This window comes from Myxine glutinosa, chromosome 4 (assembly GCF_964187855.1).
Source record: "Myxine glutinosa chromosome 4, kmMyxGlut1.1, whole genome shotgun sequence".
NCBI lineage: Eukaryota > Metazoa > Chordata > Myxini > Myxiniformes > Myxinidae > Myxine > Myxine glutinosa.
The window spans coordinates 171869931-171890277 of NC_136264.1; positions in this window are offsets into that span (position 1 = coordinate 171869931).

The following is a 20347-nucleotide window of genomic DNA, read 5'->3' on the forward strand; positions in this document are numbered from 1 at the left end:
GATTGAATTTGACTCAAGATCACACTGTTTTTGTTGATCTCTTCTCGTGCTCTAAAACTCAGATAGAAAACACCCAGAGAGAATACCCAGACAATGACGAGCCTTTGATTGCAGTGTGATGCCAAATGCCAAGTGCTGTTTCACGAGTAACATACGGTCGAGGTATCCAAGGTGGAATACAGATCGGAAGCAAAATAGGTTTTCAGAGATTAGCAATTAGAGAAGCGATCGTGTCGAGGTCAGCTGCAATGCTTGATTCCATTACTTTGGTTATGGTGGGGAAACTGCCAGCAGGTCAGGTTTTGAACCTTTTTTATCAGGAGTGATATTGGCAAATTTCCAAAATGGTGGAATTTGCCCATTCAAGAAGAACCCTGAAAGTGAAAGAAAGAGGTTATGATAGAACTGAATCACTGTTCCTCAGGATTGCAACACTTATGCCATTAGGACTAGTTATGGATTAAGAGGTGTTGAGTTTGGCTGAGTAAGAAACTTTTACAATATGACAGAAAAATCCACATGCTGTATGTAACATTCTCTAATGGGAGAAAAGGTGTACCGGAAATGATGGATTTGGGAGCCCTTGCCTTGTGAGGGAAAACAGAGTTCAATAACTTTGCTTTTACTCAAGCAGTGTCTAAAATGACTCTATTCAATTCACTAGATGATGTGTTAGTGCAAACTGGGACTCACATGAAAAAAATACAAAACAAATCTCTTACATTTATGAGAGTATTCATGTGTGAGAAATTAAAAAAGTTAAAATTCCTGCCAAGTGGTGATATTACATCAGATCAATAGAAAATCAGCAAAGTGAAAATCACTCATAAATGCTGCAAGAAATCCCCAATTTGATAATAACCTGCACTCAGCTTGGCTGCAGTTGTGTGTGCCAGTGATTATGTTCAGAGGCTTGTGTATGATCGACGCAATGCATCAGAAGAGCAGCACTTTGGCAAAGGTCAAGAGAAAGGCCATGAAAGCAAGAGTCTCAGGCTGCCCTTTAAAGATTTAGCATGTCGTCAGTCCGCTAGCCACTAAGTATAATCGGCCGCTGCATCAGTAGCATCCGCTATAAAGTAGAGAATGCTGTAAATTGGCATTTCAAAGCGAAACAGATCTGTTTATTGTTATTCTTATGCTGTGTTACATTAGAAGTAGTAAGCATATATAATGGAAATATAAAGTATTTTAAAGAGAGTGTACTGTAAAATCTTTTTTTTAAAGAATTATATATATTGTTATGGTTTTGTGAATAAAGAATGACCCCCCCTCGTAGGTAGTTGCACCGCAACATGTAGCCTCGCTGTAGTTCAGTAATCTCTTAGTAAATGTAAGCGTAGTCTCCTTTCCTGTGTTAGTTTTGCATTGAGCAGGCCAGTGAGTAGGCCTCAATTGGGCTAGGACGCCATGTGCTCGGCCTGGAACAAGTCTGGCAAGGCCGAAGGGAGGAGCTGCAGGGGGAGTGACCGGTAAGCAGCGAGCCGCCAATCAGAACTCGAGGGGTGTGGCTCACCACGGCCACGAGAGGAGGGGCTTGGAACATTCGGGTAAGGCCGGGGCGGGGCCAGAAAACCCTGCCCCGGGCCCCCCGCCTCAGTCGAGAATCAGTCAGAACCCCTGTGAGAGTCGAGAATCAGTCAGAGCCCCTGTGAGAGTCGAGAATCAGTCGGAGCCCCTGTGAGAGTCGAGAATCAGTCGGAGCCCCTGTGAGAGTCGAGAATCAGTTGGAGCCCCTGTGAGAGTCGAGAATCAGTCGGAGCCCCTGTGAGAGTCGAGAATCAGTCGGAGCCCCTGTGAGAGTCGAGAATCAGTCGGAGCCCCTGTGAGAGTCAAGAATCAGTCGGAGCCCCTGTGAGAGTTGAGAATCAGTCGGAGCCCCTGTGAGAGTCGGAGTCAGAATCGGGGAGAGCTTGAGTCGAGACAAGTCAGAGCCCCTGTGAGAGTCAGAACGCCAGAGAGAAAGCCAGATCGTCAGACCTCCGAGTCAGAGCTTTTGTCTCGCCACAAGTAAAGTGCCTTACTTGTCATAGCCCTCTGTACACGAACTCTCCCCGTGCCCTGTGCCCTGCGCTCTGCCGCTGTATTAATTGCGCTGTGTGGAGATGACCCATTCCGGGCCACAGACGCGCGATCTCCTCCTGCCTGCTTTTCCAAGCATATGTGCCGTGAACACCAGAGGGCCACGCCGTGCGAGCTGTCCCGGAGCGACCGACGGCACGGCGGGTTTGGCGCGCGAACGTCCTTCCTTCTTTTTCCCCGCGTGAGTGAGTGGGCCATTTGTCTGGGTTTAGGCTAAACTGTTAAGCATCTGCTCAGTGTCCCTTCCCTTTAGCCTGATCACTGGACATTAATAATAAACCCATGTTCTTCCTCTTATTTGATCATTCCCGTCCTTTCCATCTGTTGGCCTAGCATCGCACGTATAGAACCGCTCGAATGGGGTTCAATAAAAGTAACGACATGAGTCACGTGATACGCACCGCTCGGGCATACGCGATTACCGTGGCTTGTGCGAGGTCCGGTCCTTGTTCCCGTGGCAGCTTGGGTACCAAAGGTACGTGCGGCGACGACCCTATACCCTTTTCCACATTCGCTGCGGGGGTGGCGACTCGGCCTCGTGGACACGAAGACCCGAGGAGAAAAGGGGGATTAACACCCCCCCCCCCCCTTGTAATGTCGACGGGCTTCGGGAGATCCACAACAACATATACAGTCACGTGAAAAAGTAAGTACACCAAATGTAAAGTTTTGACTTTTTCAACATATTTCAACATACGGCTATTGTTTGTAAATGTAAACAATTGATCCTCATTTCAACAATATTGATAGATAAAGGTGATATAATATAACAAATATCATGAAACATTTACATTTTGTAGTCCATTGTATAATTTAAATAAACATAAATGCAAATTTCGCATGTGGAGAAAGTAAGTACACGCTTGGCTCTAATAGGTGGTATTGCCCCCTTTGGCAGAAACAACCTCAAGTAGGCATTTCTTATAACTCTACCAGTCTCTGACATCGACTGGGAGAAATTTTTGCCCACTCCTCCATGCAGAATTCTTTCAGCTGTGCAATGTTTGAGGGGTTTCTTGCATGCACAGCTCGTTTCAAATCCCCCCACAACATCTCGATGGGATTTAGATCCGTGCTTTGACTTGGCCATTCCAGAACCCTCCATTTCTTTCTTTTCAGCCATTCCTTGGTGGATTTACTGGTATGTTTAGGGTCATTGTCATGTTGCAAAGTCCATCTTCGGTTGAGCTTCATCTTTTCGACAGATGGCCTCACATTATCCTCAAGCACCCTCCAGTACAATCAAGAATTCATAGTGGATTCTATGATGGTGAGCTGCCCAGGCCCTGATGCAGCAAAGCTGCCCCAAACCATAATATTTCCACCATCATGCTTTACAGTTGGTATCAGGTTCTTGTGGTCAAATGCTGTCTTTGGTTTTCGCTAAACATGTCTTCTGGTACTGTGGCCAAATAGCTCGACCTTTGACTCATCTCTCCAGAGAACATTGTTCCAGAAGTGCTGGTCTTTGCCAAGGTGTTCATTGACAAACTTTAGTCTTGCCCTGATGTTCTTTCTGGACAGCAAAGGTTTCCTCCTGGCACACCTCCCAAGGAGATCAAATTTGTGCAGACTCTTTCTCATGGTAGAGTTGTGCTCTTCGACATCAACAGTGGCAAGAGCGACCTGTAGGTCCCGTGATGACATTCTGAGGTTCTTAGCGACTTCTTTCAGCATCTTGCGGTCTGCTCTTGGGCTGAAATTGCTGGGGCGGCCTGGCCTGAACAAGTGGGCAGTTGTTTGGAATCTTCTCCACTAGTAGGTGATCTTCTGGACAGTTGAATGATTGATTTCAAATTGTTTGGAGATCTTTTCAAATCCCTTCCCAGACTCGTAGGCATCTATAACCTTCTTTCTGAAGGCCTCAGAGAGCTCTTTTGATCTAGGCATGGTGACGCCGCACACTTCAACAACAAAGAGCAAACCAAACTAAATGTCTGAGGTTTAAATAAGACAGGTTCCTCCCAGATCCTCTCTAATGATGTTCTAATCATTTGCACCTGTGCTGGTGCACCTGATTCTAATTTTAGGTACTTGAAATAGTGCTAAATGTCGGGGTGTACTTAGTTTTTCCACATGCGAAATTTGCATGTAGAGTCAAGTGAAAAAGTAAGTACACCCCATGTAATGTTTTGACTTTTTGAACATATTTCAGCATACAGCTATTTGATCTTCATTTCAACAATATTGATAGATAAAGGTGATATAATATAACAAATATCATGAAACATTTACATTTTGTAGTCCATTGTATAATTTAAATAAACATAAATGCAAATTTCGCATGTGGAAAAAGTAAGTAAACCCCTACATTTATCATTACTTCAAATACCTAAAATTAGAATCAAGTGCACCAGCTCAGGTAATGATTAGAACATCATTAGAGAGGATCTTGGAGGAACCTGTCTTATTTAAACCTCAGACATTTAGTTTGGTTTGCTCTTTGTTGTTGAAGTGTGCGGCGTCACCATGCCAAGATCAAAAGAGCTCTCTGAGGCCTTCAGAAAGAAGGTTATAGATGCCTAGGAGTCAGGGAAGGGATTTAAAAAGATCTCCAAACAATTTGAAATCAATCATTCGACTGTCCGGAAGATCATCTACAAGTGGAGAAGATTCCAAACAACTGCCAACTTGTTCAGGCCAGGCCGTCCCAGCAAGTTCAGCCCGAGAGCGGAACGCCAGATGCTGAAAGAAGTCTCTAAGAACCCCAGAATGTCATCACGGGACCTACAGGTAGCTCTTGCCACTGTTGATGTCAAAGTGCACGAGTCTACCATTAGAAAGAGGCTGCACAAATTTGATCTACATGGGAGGTGTGCCAGGAGGAAACCTTTGCTGTTCAGAAAGAACATCAGGGCAAGACTAAAGTTTGCCAATGAAAACCTAAGCAACGACCAGCACTTCTGGAACAATGTGCTCTTGACAGATGAGTCAAAGGTAGAGCTATTTGGCCACAGTACCAGAAGACATGTTTGGCAAAAACCAAAGACAGCATTTGACCACATGAACCTGATACCAACTGTAAAGCATGGTGGTGGAAATATTAGGTTTTGGGGCAGCTTTGCTGCGGCAGGCCCTGGGCAGCTCACCATCATAGAATCCACGACGAATTCTTTATTGTACCAGAGGGTGCTTGAGGATAATGTGAGGCCATCTGTCGGAAAGTTGAAGCTCAACCGAAGGTTGACCTTGCAACATGACAATTACCCTAAAAATACCAGTAAATCCACCAAGGAATGGCTGAAAAGAAAGAAATGGTGGGTTCTGGAATGACCAAGTCAAAGCCCTGATCTAAATCCCATGGAAATGTTGTGGGGGATTTGAAACGAGCTGTGCATGCAAGAAACCCCTCAAACATCGCACAGCTGAAAGAATTCTGCATGGAGGAGTGGGCAAAAATTCTCCCAGTCGATGTCAGAGACTGGTAGACAGTTATAAGAAACGCCTACTTGAGGTTGTTTCTGCCAAGGGGGCAATACCACCTATTAGAGCCAAGGGTATACTTACTTTTTCAACATGCGAAATTTGCATTTATGTTCATTTAAATTATACAATGGACTACAAAATGTAAATGGTTCATGATATTTGTTATATTATATCACCTTTATCTATCAATATTGTTGAAATGAAGATCAAATAGCTGTATGTTGAAATATGTTGAAAAAGTCAAAACTTTACATGGGGTGTACTTACTTTTTCACATGACTTTATATATTTAAGAATTATGTGTATGGCAGATTGTGTTACGTTTGTGGGGGGTAGGGATACCTTATTCCAGGTAGAGTGTATAGATTGGTGTGCTCCGACTGTCGTGAAGACGAAGAAACCTCGATGTATCATCAGTAGGGATCCGGTATACCGTATGTCGTGGAAGAGCGTATCTTCATCCCGATCAGAGGGGTGGGGCTTGTTAATTAGCAAGGGATTATGGGTAATAGATTCCCTGTTTTTAATTGCCTCTGTAATTTATTCCTCTGTTCCTCATGACACCGCACTAGACACCTAGCCAGAAATCGTCCATTAAACACACTAATTAAAAACCTACCTGAAACCAGGCATGAAGGATTGTTGTGGATAACACCGACTTGGTGAGTGCACAGGACAGGTAGCTCTGTGGAGACATGCCCAAAGAGCGGTGATTGGGCGGAGATTTGAATAGCGCAGAGACCTTGTGTGCCTTCATGTGACCAGTTTTTCCAAGGCTCTATCCCCCGACTCTTCCATATCCGAGTCTAGCTCGGGGCCAAAACACCCCCCCCCCTTCTGGGTATTCAATTTGGGCCAAAACACCCCCCTGCTGGGTATTCAATTCGGGCCAAAACACCTCTAAAACACCCCCCTGCAGAGCTTCTTGTACGCAATTGTGGCTCGTGGTGTGGGTCCCCTTGGTCATTTTAATCATCAACGGACCGACTCACCTCAACTCCCAGACTCTGTTGGACTCGATCAATGTCCTCCCCGATGATACTGTCCGAAACCTCTAGACGCTGTGTCAAATCATTAATTTCATTATCCCCAATCAATCCTGACCCCAACAGGTCTTCATCTGTACACACCTGGTCAGGTTTCGTCATACAGACGTCCAATATTCTTACCCCCTTTTGCTCCACACAACCGCCCTGGTGCTGCAAAAATCCAAATTCCTTCCCCTGTTGTTGCATCGTGACATGCACACCAGCCCGACAACCTTCCAGGTCTTCTCCAGCCAAACATTCCCCATTTAAATTTGAGTTCCCCCATTTACCTCTTGACACTCCCCATTTACCTCCAAACATTCCCCATTTAATTATAGACATGCCCTCTCCTGTGCCCCAAGTGGATCAGCTTGGGTTTCACACTCTTCAATTCCTGCTGTTAATTCCCCCCGTTTTTAATCAAATGCTGTTGCCCATGACTGCTCCTCTGCCCCATTTGCATCCTTTTGTTCTTTCTTTAATTCACTCATCCAACTATTAATTTTGTTTTCCAATTGTTCACTTCGCTCATTCTGAGCATTCATTTCCCCTCTCAATCCATTAATTTCTTCCTAATTCTAATTTCTTATTTCTTCCTTTAACATTTCCCTTAATAATTGAACCGAGGCCTGGTCGGGTATCGCGGCCGTTCGCATTGTTCCCGGCTCCTTCGTAGGAGAGGGGGGTGGGCTAATGCTCGGGACGGGAAGGTTCCAATCCTATTCTCATCAAACTCTACCCCCGACCCGCTTCCATAGTCTTCCGGATCCCCCACCTTGCTCAGCCATGCCACTCACATCCACTATTACATGCTCACTGAGCAATTCTTCCTCGTGCACATTTTACCTCATAAAAACAAAAAATCAATTTAAATATTTTGAAAACGCAATGTTGCGCTTCGTACACCAATAAACTACAAAATTTGGACACCCCGGTACGACGATAAATTTGTATTCCGAATGCTGAGCGCAATTCTCCCTCAGTGGGCGTCAAACTCGCAACCCTCAAACACAAAATGTCCATCGAGTCAATCCCAATCCTGACACCAAATGTTGTGTGACTACCCTGTATGGTGAACACCAACGCAGGGTGAGACAGAGGACCAAACGAGCTTAACACTCCGAGGCATTCAATTCAATATGATGGTATTCATTATATGCACAAGGAGGGAGTGGGGGAGAAGCTGTAAGTGCTTACCTTCACGGAGCCCACCGGCAGTCTTCACACCTGGATAAATTAACTCAAACAACACAGGTTTAAAATGTACAAATATAAACAGGTTTAATGAATGAAATGCTGGTAACAAAGAAAATGCACGATAAACTAAATTCCGAATTGGAGCGCTCCTAAACAGACCTGAATACAGACAAAGGGAAATATAATGGAAATTAAATGTGTTATTTATGAGGGCACTTATCTCAAATCGGCTGGTGTATAAAAGAACGCTCTGGCCAACATTTTCTCCTCTTGTGCCTTCTCGTTCTGGAGACCATAGCGAACAGTCGTTATTGCTCCTCTTCCACCTTCTCGTTCTGGAGACCATAGCAAATGGTTGTTATTGCTGCTCTTGCACCTTCTTGTTCTGGAGACCATAGTGTACGGTCGTTATTGCCATTCTTGCACCTGCTCATTTTGGATTTTGTTGGTGAACGGTCGCATTTTGGTCTCTCCCTGGATTGACTTTTATTTTTTTTTTATCTCTCGGCATCGACGTCCTTTTGGTCCTTCTTGTTGTGGATGTCATTGTAGCCGGTCGTGTGCCGACATCTTCGGCCGCATCTGATTATGGACACCATCGCGAGTGTCTTGCTGGTTGTTGGGACGTCTTGCTGGTGGTCATGAGGAGGAAGAGCTGCGCGCCAGGAACTGCGGTTTTTCCGTGCGGATATTGTGAGGACGGGCACGACTGGAAGAGCGGGCTGCACGCCTGCTCGTTCACTTCGCGTGTGAGGCCTAGTTCGCGCCAACGAACATGCGTTTCCCGCCAAGGCCTGAGACGATCTTTGACGAATCCTGATGAGATACACCAGCTGATTTTAGCTTTTAGTTTATTTTGCTTTTACTTTTAGTTTAGTTTGAGCACCAGTAATTAGGAATTTAGTTTATCGTGCATTTTCTTTGTAACCGGCATTTCTTTCATTAAACCTGTCTATTTTTGTACATTTTAAACCTGTGTTGATTGAGTTCATTTATCCAGGTGTGAAGTCGCATGTGAAGAGGTGGGCTTCGTGAAGGTAAGCGCATATGGCTTCTCCCCCACTCCTTCTTCACGCGTATAACAAATACCGTCATATTGAATTGAATGCCTCTGAGTTAAAGCCCGTTCGGAAATCCGTTTCCTTGGAAGATTTTAATCACCAGAAACGCGACAATAGTGTGTGTGTGTATGTATATATATATATATATATATATATATATATATATATATATATATATATATATATTCCCAAGTCAAGTCCAACCAAAAAGTAAACTAGATATACTCTGCTAATTTGAGTAATAATCAAAAGCAGACTCGGCCTCAGGTAACCTTTCGCCTGCTTCGCAGCGAGCTTCCTCGAGCCAATAGACTCCATGTCTTGGTACGTGTCCGCTTTTTATTCCCGATGCGACCATTCATTTCCGGTCAATTGCCAATTGTAGAGGTCAATGGAGGAGTTTTTTTTCGGCTTCAGGAATTAAAATCTAGTAATCTGTTCGTGTGGGTTGGTTTCCTCCAAACCGACTTATTTAGGTAGCAATCAGGCTTCTGCTAAACCTCCACATCCAAGAAGTCCAATTTGCTTTCTTTTCAATTTCACTTCCAAAGCTAATGCTCAAAAATACCCGGTCAAGTTGCGCAAGAAGTTGGTCTACCATGTTTCTATGCACAATGGCGAAAGTGTCATCGACGTACCCACTCCACTATCGTGTGAGCCAACTCTCATTAGACTCAAATATTTTTTCAGATTCCTCCATCACCAAGATAGCCACAACCAGGTGCATCGAAAGCCAGTAAGGGGCTCCGAGGCAAACAACTTCGGGGCCCCCACCCCAACCCTTTCTCTCTTTTATAAAAAATTTTAAGGAACTTTCTATAATTAAAAACAAAAAAAACTTTAAAAAAACAAATGATCACTTTTATTTAGCCGTATGATCGAAAATAGAGATAGCAGGACGTTTGGACTGATCGAATCAATTTGCACCCTCGACTGTTAAACACTATTTCTCAATAAGATTGCCAGAAAAATACGGGAGAAGCTGGTTAATAATTTTTTTGGACAAAGAGGATACAACCCCAATTTTTTGTAATGCACATTTCTGATTAATAAGCATTTTCTGTAAAGTTTGAAACTGTACCATTAATAGCTGTAAATGCTGTTTTGTTTCTGGCAATAAATCCGGAAAGGAAAGCAAAATCAGCTTTTGGGTTTAAATGTAACGACGAGGAAACGGGGATGAGCCGATGAGGGGTTTTCATTGTACTGTTTACGAAAAATTACAGGAGTTGCTCGGGCCCCTAAACGGACCCCAAGGCAGCGACCCCGGGCCCCGAAACAGCGACCCCCTTGACCCCTCTCGACGCCCCTGTCCACAACAGCAGAGACTAATGAACCCATTGCTGTGCCAAATATTTATTGAGAGTGTTTACCATCGTAGATGAAGGACATGATATCTAGACACGTTATAAGCAGGGTGGCAACAACCTCAGGTGACAACGCATTTTCCAACCATTAGAATGTATCAACAGATCGAGGATAACACATCACCAGATTGATATTATTGGTGAAGAGTGAAAAAAAAACAAGATATACCATAGTCTCATCGATCTTCTTGGATTCTAATCTTTCTTATCCTCTTGATACATTCAGCACTGTTCTTGACTGTTTTATTGGTCTTAGCTCCAAGCCTGCCATTGATGCTAAAGGCCAGACAGTCGGTGCGACAGAACATTAACAAAGGACACAACGGGTCTCAGATGGACACTCTCTTCGTGGTTCTTGGAAACAGCATATTGTATGGGTGCTGAACTGTTCACATGTTAACTGCTATTGGCATTGCACTTGGTACATGCTTGGGAGCCTTGGTGGTGCATGCTTTCTGATGATGCCGTCACTGATGATTTGCCAACAAGTGATGAAACCAGTTCAATGGCTGAGGGGCGTGTAGCATTGGGATCCTCATGTGTGTGCTACTTGTGAATGTCCGCAGCTAAAGAAGAACCCAGCTAGGGTTTGAAAGAGCAAACGACTTACCTTGTGCAGCTTTTCTTGGTTGCTTTCTACAGCTTTCCCTGGCTAGAAGAGCATGGGAGTTCATTTATTTGAAAATTATAGCCAATTGGCGTCATTGAATCGGTGAGAGCTGATTGGTTATTCCCTCCAACTATGTGTGAGAGATGTGATTGGGTCTTGTTATTTATACTGTATATCCTCTGGTAAACCTCTGGTTCTACCACACACAATGCAGGTGTCCTCTAGTTCTGGGCGCGTAATTTTCCCACATACATCAATTGGTTATTTACAATCCTGTTCATTTATGTAATTGTGTTAATACGGCCCCAGTGGTGTTTATAATATCGGACATGGATTTGTTCCCCCGTTGGTGGAAGACCATCTCGTGAAGTCCGTTGGTGCTCCTGTGCTTGGCAGCGAGTGCCCCAGAAGCAGTTCCTCTGACCTGCTCCCTGACCTCTGGATCTGAGGCCACTAGGCCCTGGATAACTCCTGGCCTGACAGGTTGTTAAGCAACCATGGACGTCAGTTGGAATAATTGGATCTAAAAGGGTCCACTTGCCTTTGTGTCGTGTTACCTGTTGTTAATGACCTCAGCTAAGAACCACCCCCTCAACGTTCACCCGTCTTCAGACTACTATTATTACTATGGCCGAGCAAACCATGAGTGAACGCTGGCTAAACACTACTGAAGACACCAAATGTTACGATTTTGACAGTGGTGGCCGAGAGTGCAATTATTATGGACGGGCTGACTTGGTTAACCTGACAGCATGCATACTCACCTCTAAGCTATCTACCCTGGGTTTGAATCCTGAACCAGCTATAAACTGTCAGCTCGGTGTTTCACAGGCAGAGTGGTTCATAAATGTGTGTGCCATCTCTTAGATGGATGTTAAACGAGACGTTCCATCTGTCGGCATTAGTTGGTTGACGTTAAAAAAATCCACAGTCTACTTTGCGAAGACTAGCCGCGCTATCGCCGGCACCATTGCCAAGTTCCAAAATCCTACCATAACTACTGCTGGAAATGTAATGGCAAATAACCTTGTATAACCTTTTCCAAGAAATTGCATCGGCAGTACCAATGCTCTGTAATAGAGTATGGTACAACAGATCAGATCAGATACTGTATATACATATTGTATATTATATACAGGACCTCCCATAATTCCCTACGGAACAAAAAAAGGTTTTTTTCTCTTACCACCACCACCAAAGGTGGACGGAGGTTATGTGTTCACCATTGTCTGTTTGTTACGTGTGAAATTGAAGATTCACAAGAATATTGGTCAGTCTGGTCTGTCATTCTGTCTTGTATGTTTGTTTGTCAATCGCCTGCATGTCACATTTGTACTCCAAACTTCATGAAATGTCACCACCTGGTAGAAGTAGTGACAATCTGGAAGCCTTTTGTTTGAGGTCAATAGGTCAAAGGCCAAGGTCACATAAATCATCAATTTTCAACCGATTCGCTTGATATCTATATAGTGGTCGACTTGATATCTATATATAGTCGATAGGTCAACTCCATAAAGTGGGTGGATACCAGAGGTAATGTACTGTGTGGCAGGCAATGCTTATCCCTCCCAGTAAGATGCAGCATTGGCTGTATGGGACACCTTACTGGCGGTTCTCCACTCACGGTATGGAGTCGCATAATTACTGATATATACGAGGGCCAGTCAATAGTAACCTTAAAATGGCGATGTAAATTCGAGAATGTAAGGTGTGTAGTTGTAGACGACATATGTTATATCTATGGGTAAGAGTCATGTTTTGCCCGTTTTAGATCTGGCAACATTGAGCGTACGACGTCAGTAGAGCATTTCCAAGATGGCGGCTCCCTCAGAAGCATGCACCAGGATCAACGTTCTGTCATCTGTTTCTTGGGAAGTGAGGGTATGAATCCCAGTGAAATCCATCACAGAATGAATAGATGCAATATGGTGACGCATGTTTATCGCTGCAGCAGGTGTACGACTGGGACAGGAAGTTTAAAAGTGGAGTGCCAAGTGTAGCAGATGCTGCTTGCTCGGGCCGGCCTGACACAGCCGGCACACCAGAAATGGTCGCAGGAGTCGAGTGCTTGCTAAGGGAAAACCTTCGCATTACGCTGGATGAAGTGGTCTCCAAATTGAACATTAGCCATGGTTCAGCACACCATATCATTCACAACATGCTGGGGTTCTGCAAGTGTCTGCAAGGTGGTTGCCGAGACAACTCGCACACACCCAAACTGAAAGAACGGCGAACATGAACATGTGAAGAACTTCTGTGACATTATGAAACAGAAGGCGACGCTTATTTACAGCACGTAGTGACTGGGGATGAAAGTTGAATCCACTACATTCAGCCAGAAACGAAGAGGGAAAGCAAAGAGTGGCATCATTCAACTTCACCAAAGCCAAAAAAATTCCACACACAGCTGTCCGCTGGAAAAGTGATGCTGACGCTCTTCTGGGATAGCCCAGGCCCACTTGCAGAGCATTACATGCTCAGAGGGACCACAGTCACCAGTGCATCATACTGCGACCTCCTTAAAATCATCTGAAACCAGCAATCAGATCAAAACGTCGTGGACTACTCACTACCGGTGTTTTGCTGCAGTGCGACGACAATGCTTGGCCCCATACTGCCCACGCGACAGCTGCAACAATTGAGGACCTGCATTTTGAGTGTCTTCATCGTCCACCCAACTCACCAGACCTAGCCCCTTCAGATTACCGCATATTTGGGCCACTGAAAGAGGCGCTTGGTTGGTGGAAACACTTTCCGATCCGACAAAGAGGTCCAAGAGGCAGTGCACGAATGGCTACACAAGGAGACAAAATCTATAATTTTTTTTTAGAGGAATCCAGGCGTTAGTAAAGTGCTGGAAAAATCCATTGAATGCAATGGAGATTATGTTATTTACTTTTTGACTGCCCCTCGTGTATGTATATATATATATATATATATATTATATATATATATATATATATATATATATATATATTATATATATATATTATATATATATATATATATATATATATATATATATATATATATATATATAATTATAAAATTGAAATCTTGCGTGTTTGTATGTAACATTCGATCGGTCCGGGGGCGTGGCTTACCCCTTTGAGAGAGTAGTAATATCCACCATTTTATTAACTCGCATAGCTTTGAGGCCTGTTTTGTAGGCCCGTGGTGTCTTGCTCTCTCTCTGTTTTATTTCAAATCAAATTCGATATATCATTTCATTTTTCACAGTCGCTAACATAGTTTTAGACTCGGTTGAAAAAAAACGGGAAGAAAATCCGATGAAAGTTTCCGTTTTTAGAACGAAATGAATTCTGAAAGGCTTGTATCTTCAAGGCCATTGAGTCTGTTTCACGCCTTTATCTTCAATCTAAGTCGCCATCTGATTTCATTTTTATCGATGGTTTTAGACTCGGTAAAAGAAATAATTGAGAACATTCACGCACACGCGGGAAATTGCAGAGATATATTTTAAAAATCACGCCACGTTGATATACGAAAATACACCGCCTAAAATAACAGGCATACAGTATATATCTTCGTCATTTCATTCCAGATTATTACCCGGAAGTAAAATATGTTTCAGGAAATTACCGAGAGATATTTCTTCGATTTTTTTTATTATTTATATGCGCATACACTTTAAATAGGTTTATTTGAAATCTTTAATTTTTACAATGTAATTTATTTGTCATTTGATGATCGGCAAAAATATGTTTCAGGAAATTACCGAGAGATATTTCTTCGATTTTTTAAATTATTACCGCTTCCATCTGATTTCATTTTTATCGATGGTTTTAGACTCGGTAAAAGAAATAATTGAGAACATTCACGCACACACGGGAAATTGCAGAGATATATTTTAAAAATCACGCCACGTTGATATACGAAAATACACCGCCTAAAATAACAGGCATACAGTATATGTCTTCGTCATTTCATTCCACATTATTACCTGGAAGTAAAATATGTTTCAGGAAATTACCGAGAGATATTTCTTCGATTTTTTTTATTATTACCGCTTCCATCTGATTTCATTTTTATCGATGGTTTTAGACTCGGTAAAAGAAATAATTGAGAACATTCACGCACACACGGGAAATTGCAGAGATATATTTTAAAAATCGCGCCACGTTGATATACGAAAATACACCGCCTAAAATAACAGGCATACAGTATATAGCTTCGTTATTTCATTCAACATTATTACCCGGAAGTAAAATATGTTTCAGGAAATTACCGAGAGATATTTCTTCGATTTTTTTTATTATTTATATGCGCATACACCTTAAATAGGTTTATTTGAAATCTTTAATTTTCACAATGTAATTTATTTGTCATTTGATGATCGGCAAAACGATAGCACAAACACAATACTATTTGCAGGAAGAATGTCGTATCAACCCTCCGACGGCGCTACGGACGCGGACAACGAATCACACCTCACGTCTATGGACGCGAATAGCAACATCCGCACGAATCAGTCATCAATGATTTTCATTGACGCACCTGGAGGCACAGGGAAGACGTTTCTTATTAACCTGATTCTCTCTAAAGTGAGAGCGAGTGGAGAAGTTGCCCCCTGCGGTGGCCTCATCTGGCATAGCTGCTACCCTCATGCCTGGTGGAAGAACAGCGCACTCAAGGTTCCAAATCCCTCTGACACCGAGGGAAGATGGCGTATGCAACATCGATAAAAATTCCACTATCGCAGACCTCTTTCGAAGTACAAAACTCATCGTGTGGGATGAGTGTCCTATGATCAGGAGAGAGAGTTTCGAGGCTGTGGATCGCACGTTGCGTGATGTATGTGACAAAGACGAGCCTTTTGGAGGGATCTTGACGATATGCTGTGGTGATTTCCGTCAACGTGATCGGAGATAAGGGCCGAAATCACGTGTCACAGGTAAATGATTTAGAGCGCTGGAGAGGTGAGCCTTATGGCTTGCTGGCTCAAATAATCTCCCTGATGATGTCCAGCGTTCGCTTTAATTCTATTCTCATATCTATTCAAACTGACATTGACCCAACGGGTCATGGGTCGTCTAGGGGTAGCATCATCATCATCATTGGTTGAGGGGTAGCATCATTGGCTGAGGCGTAGCATCATTGGCTGAGGGGTAGCATCATTGGCTGAGGGGTAGCATAATTGGCTGAGGGGTAGCATCATTGGCTGAGGGGTAGCATCATTGGCTGAGGTGTAGCATCATTGGCTGAGGGGTAGCATCATTGGCTGAGGGGTAGCATCATTGGCTGAGGGGTAGCATCATTGGCTGAGGGGTAGCATCATTGGCTGAGGTGTAGCATCATTGGCTGAGGGGGCACATCATTGGCTGAGGGGTAGCATCATTGGCTGAGGGGTGGCATCATTGGCTGAGGGGTAGCATCATTGGCTGAGGGGTAGCATCATTGGCTGAGGGGTAGCATCATTGGCTGAAGGGTAGCATCATTGGCTGAGGGGTAGCATCATTGGCTGAGGGGTAGCATCATTGGCTGAGGTGTAGCATCATTGGCTGAGGGGTGACATCATTGGCTGAGGGGTGACATCATTGGCTGAGGGGCGGCATCATTGGCTGAGGACCGACATCATTGGCTGAGGAGCGACATCATTGGCTGAGGGGCGACATCATTGGCTGAGGGGCGACATCATTGGCTGAGGGGCGACATCATTGGCTGAGGGGCGACATCATTGGCTGAGGGGCGACATCATTGGCGGAGGGGCGACATCATTGGCTGAGGGGCGACATCATTGGCTGACGGGCAGCATCATTGGCTGAGGTGTAGCATCATTGGCTGAGGGGTAGCATCATTGGCTGAGGGGTAGCATCATTGGCTGAGGGGTAGCATCATTGGCTGAGGGGTAGCATCATTGGCTGAGGTGTAGCATCATTGGCTGAGGGGTCACATCATTGGCTGAGGGGTGGCATCATTGGCTGAGGGGTGACATCATTGGCTGAGGTACGACATCATTGGCTGAGGGGTAGCATCATTGGCTGAGGGGCGACATCATTGGCTGAGGGGTAGCATCATTGGCTGAGGGGTAGCATCATTGGCTGAGGGGCGACATCATTGGCTGAGGGGCGACATCATTGGCTGAGGGGTAGCATCATTGGCTGAGGTGTAGCATCATTGGCTGAGGGGCGACATCATTGGCTGAGGGGTAGCATCATTGGCTGAGGGGTAGCATCATTGGCTGAGGGGCGACATCATTGGCTGAGGGGCGACATCATTGGCTGAGGGGTAGCATCATTGGCTGAGGGGCGACATCATTGGCTGAGGGGTAGCATCATTGGATGAGGTGTAGCATCATTGGCTGAGGGGCGACATCATTGGCTGAGGTGTAGCATCATTGGCTGAGGGGCGACATCATTGGCTGAGGGGTAGCATCATTGGCTGAGGGGCGACATCATTGGCTGAGGGGTAGCATCATTGGATGAGGTGTAGCATCATTGGCTGAGGGGCGACATCATTGGCTGAGGTGTAGCATCATTGGCTGAGGGGCGACATCATTGGCTGAGGGGTAGCATCATTGGCTGAGGGGTAGCATCATTGGCTGAGGGGTAGCATCATTGGCTGAGGGGTAGCATCATTGGCTGAGGGGTAGCATCATTGGCTGAGGGGCGACATCATTGGCTGAGGGGTAGCATCATTGGCTGAGGGGTAGCATCATTGGCTGAGGGGTAGCATCATTGGCTGAGGGGCGACATCATTGGCTGAGGGGCGACATCATTGGCTGAGGGGTAGCATCATTGGCTGAGGGGCAACATCATTGGCTGAGGGGTAGCATCATTTGCTGAGGTGTAGCATCATTGGCTGAGGGGCGACATCATTGGCTGAGGAGTAGCATCATTGGCTGAGGGGCGACATCATTGGCTGAGGGGTAGCATCATTGGCTGAGGTGTAGCATCATTGGCTGAGGGGTAGCATCATTGGCTGAGGGGTAGCATCATTGGCTGAGGGGTAGCATCATTGGCTGAGGGGTCACATCATTGGCTGAGGGGGGACATCATTGGCTGAGGGGCGACATCATTGGCTGAGGGGCGACATCATTGGCTGAGGGGCGACATCATTGGCTGAGGGGCGGCATCATTGGCTGAGGGGCGGCATCATTGGCTGAGGGGTAGCATCATTGGCTGAGGGGCGACATATAACATATAATAACATTGACCCAACGGGTCATGGGTCGTCTAGTATATATATATATATATATATATATATATATATATATATATATATATATATATTGTTGCGGATATGGGATTTACATCCATCCATATCCGCTTGTAAATATTCCTCTATTTCCTCAATACTTCCCAACTATCCCCAATCCCCCATTCCCTAGTCCCATTTTCTGTAAACAACACTCTGTAGACCCGACCTCCCCCTATTTCCCCCATTAAATGTCGCATCCAGGTCCACCGCATCTCACGTAGACAACTATAGGACATCTTGCTAGTTATTCTTAGTTTATGTCAGTTAAGGACTCGTTTCCATTAATTCTGACTCTTCGTTGCACCAGAATGTGATTGTATGGCACCGTTAGGAAGTTTAGGACCTCCCAATACCTCCCCGCAGCTCTTCCTCATGGTTCAACAACAACAACAACAACAACAGCGGCGGCGGTGCGGGGAGTGTGCGTCCTCACTCCGGCTTGGTTGGTAGGGGGTGTTGGGAGGGCACCAAGCCTTTCCAACGAGCCGCCATCGGACATGTGCTCGACGGGGTTACCAAGTAGGGGCTCGCTGTCAGCTCCTCGTCAAGGGCGGAGCCTGGTAACCCCCGCACCCAATAGAAGCGGCGGACCGGTCCCATCTGGGGCGGAGTCAACCAGCCGAGGGCGTGTCACTCCCCGCTGAGCATGCGCAGGAAGAGGGAGGTGACTTCAGATGCGCGCTGAGCTTGGAGAGAGAAGGACGCCACCTCCGAGCGCTGTGACACCTCCCCGCATCTCTGGACTGGACCGTGCTTGATTCTGCCCCTGAGCCAAGGTGCACCTTGTGCTATCGACTGCCTGTTCTTCCCTGCCATCAATCCCTGTGTAAGTCAGTCTTGTTCCGTTTGTCTGTGGTCTGTCTGGGATAGATAAGATTGTGTCTAAGTGCCTATCTCTTCTGTGTCTTTACCTCATTACCTTGTAATCTACCCCTTTTCTCCCCCACTGTAATTATATCCTCCTCCGGAGGTCTTGAGAACTGTACCCCTTGCGTCGTTTCATTTATCCCAGTCGCTGTGTCCTTTCCATCATTGATTTAGCGTAGCGCGATTTGGCCAACGTTCGAGTGGAATCGGGTGAGTTGGGGGTAATCGGGTAAACTGTGCGAACACGGCGGCCATTCCGCTCGGCCCATCATAACATCTAAACCGTGTCCGTAACAATATATATATATATATATATATATATAGACTTGGCATTTAATATGGAATATTTTTTTTATTCTTGACTTGGGTTTACTCTCTGAACTCAGTATATCAATCTGGTGAGTTTCTTTTACGCTTTGGTGATTTCTTTGTCAAAAGAACCATGTCACTGATTGTCTTTCGCAGCAAGAAGTCAATAACAGGATAATATCACAGGTGGCAAGACAAAATTTAAGGACAGGTGCATTTGACGATTGGCTTCACAATCGGGTATATAAGGGTTGTTGGTTCTGTATTAGTGGAAAACAACTGCTGCACATCTACAAAAGTTAGTCGCTTCCTCTGGAGATGGTCCGTCAACTTGACAATGCTGTTTGTCATGGAGTGGTGGCTTTACGAAATTCCGGCATGAAACAGCGTGCTATTGCTTGGCAGTATGGCATCACTCAAGGTCAGGTGTCAAAGATCCTGAAACGAAATGCTCAGAGGAGTGTCCCTACTCCAATACCGAGGCCAGGACGTCCCCGCAGAATCACAAGGAGAGATGATCGCCAGCTGCACCGGTTAGACTGCAATGGCCGTACCAAGTCAGCTCATCGGCTTAGGGCTGAGTGGCAGCAACTGACAAATGTGCCTGTATCCAGAAGGCTAGTCAACCAATGACTGGTTCAAGCAGGCTATAATGCCAGGCGTCCCGTGAGAAAGCCACGCCTGACCAGACAACACAGCCAGCGCCGATTGCAATGGGCCAGAGAGCACCGTCAATGGAAGCCAGGACACTGTAATCACGTGACCTTCAGTGACGAGTCTAGGTTTCTGGTCTATTGTCAAGATGGCCGCGTCCGAGTATGCAGACAAGTGCATGAAGCCTACAACGAAGATTGTATCGTGCCAAGAATCCAAGCTGGAGGTGGTGGGGTGACCGTTGGGCTGCTTTTCATGCAGGGGGCAAAACTGACCTGGTTGTTCTGAATGGAAACCTGAACCAGTTCAAGTACAGGGCCATTCTGGAAGAAACATTGCTTCCATTTGCTCGTGCAGCCTTTCGAGGAAACTTTGTCTTCCAAGATGACAATGCACGGCCTCATCGTGCTCGCAGGATCCAACACTTTCTTTTTGACCATGGTGTCGAGCATATGGAGTGGCCTGCCATGTCCCCTGATATGTATCTGATAGAGAACTTGTGGACAGAATTAACGCGTCAAATCG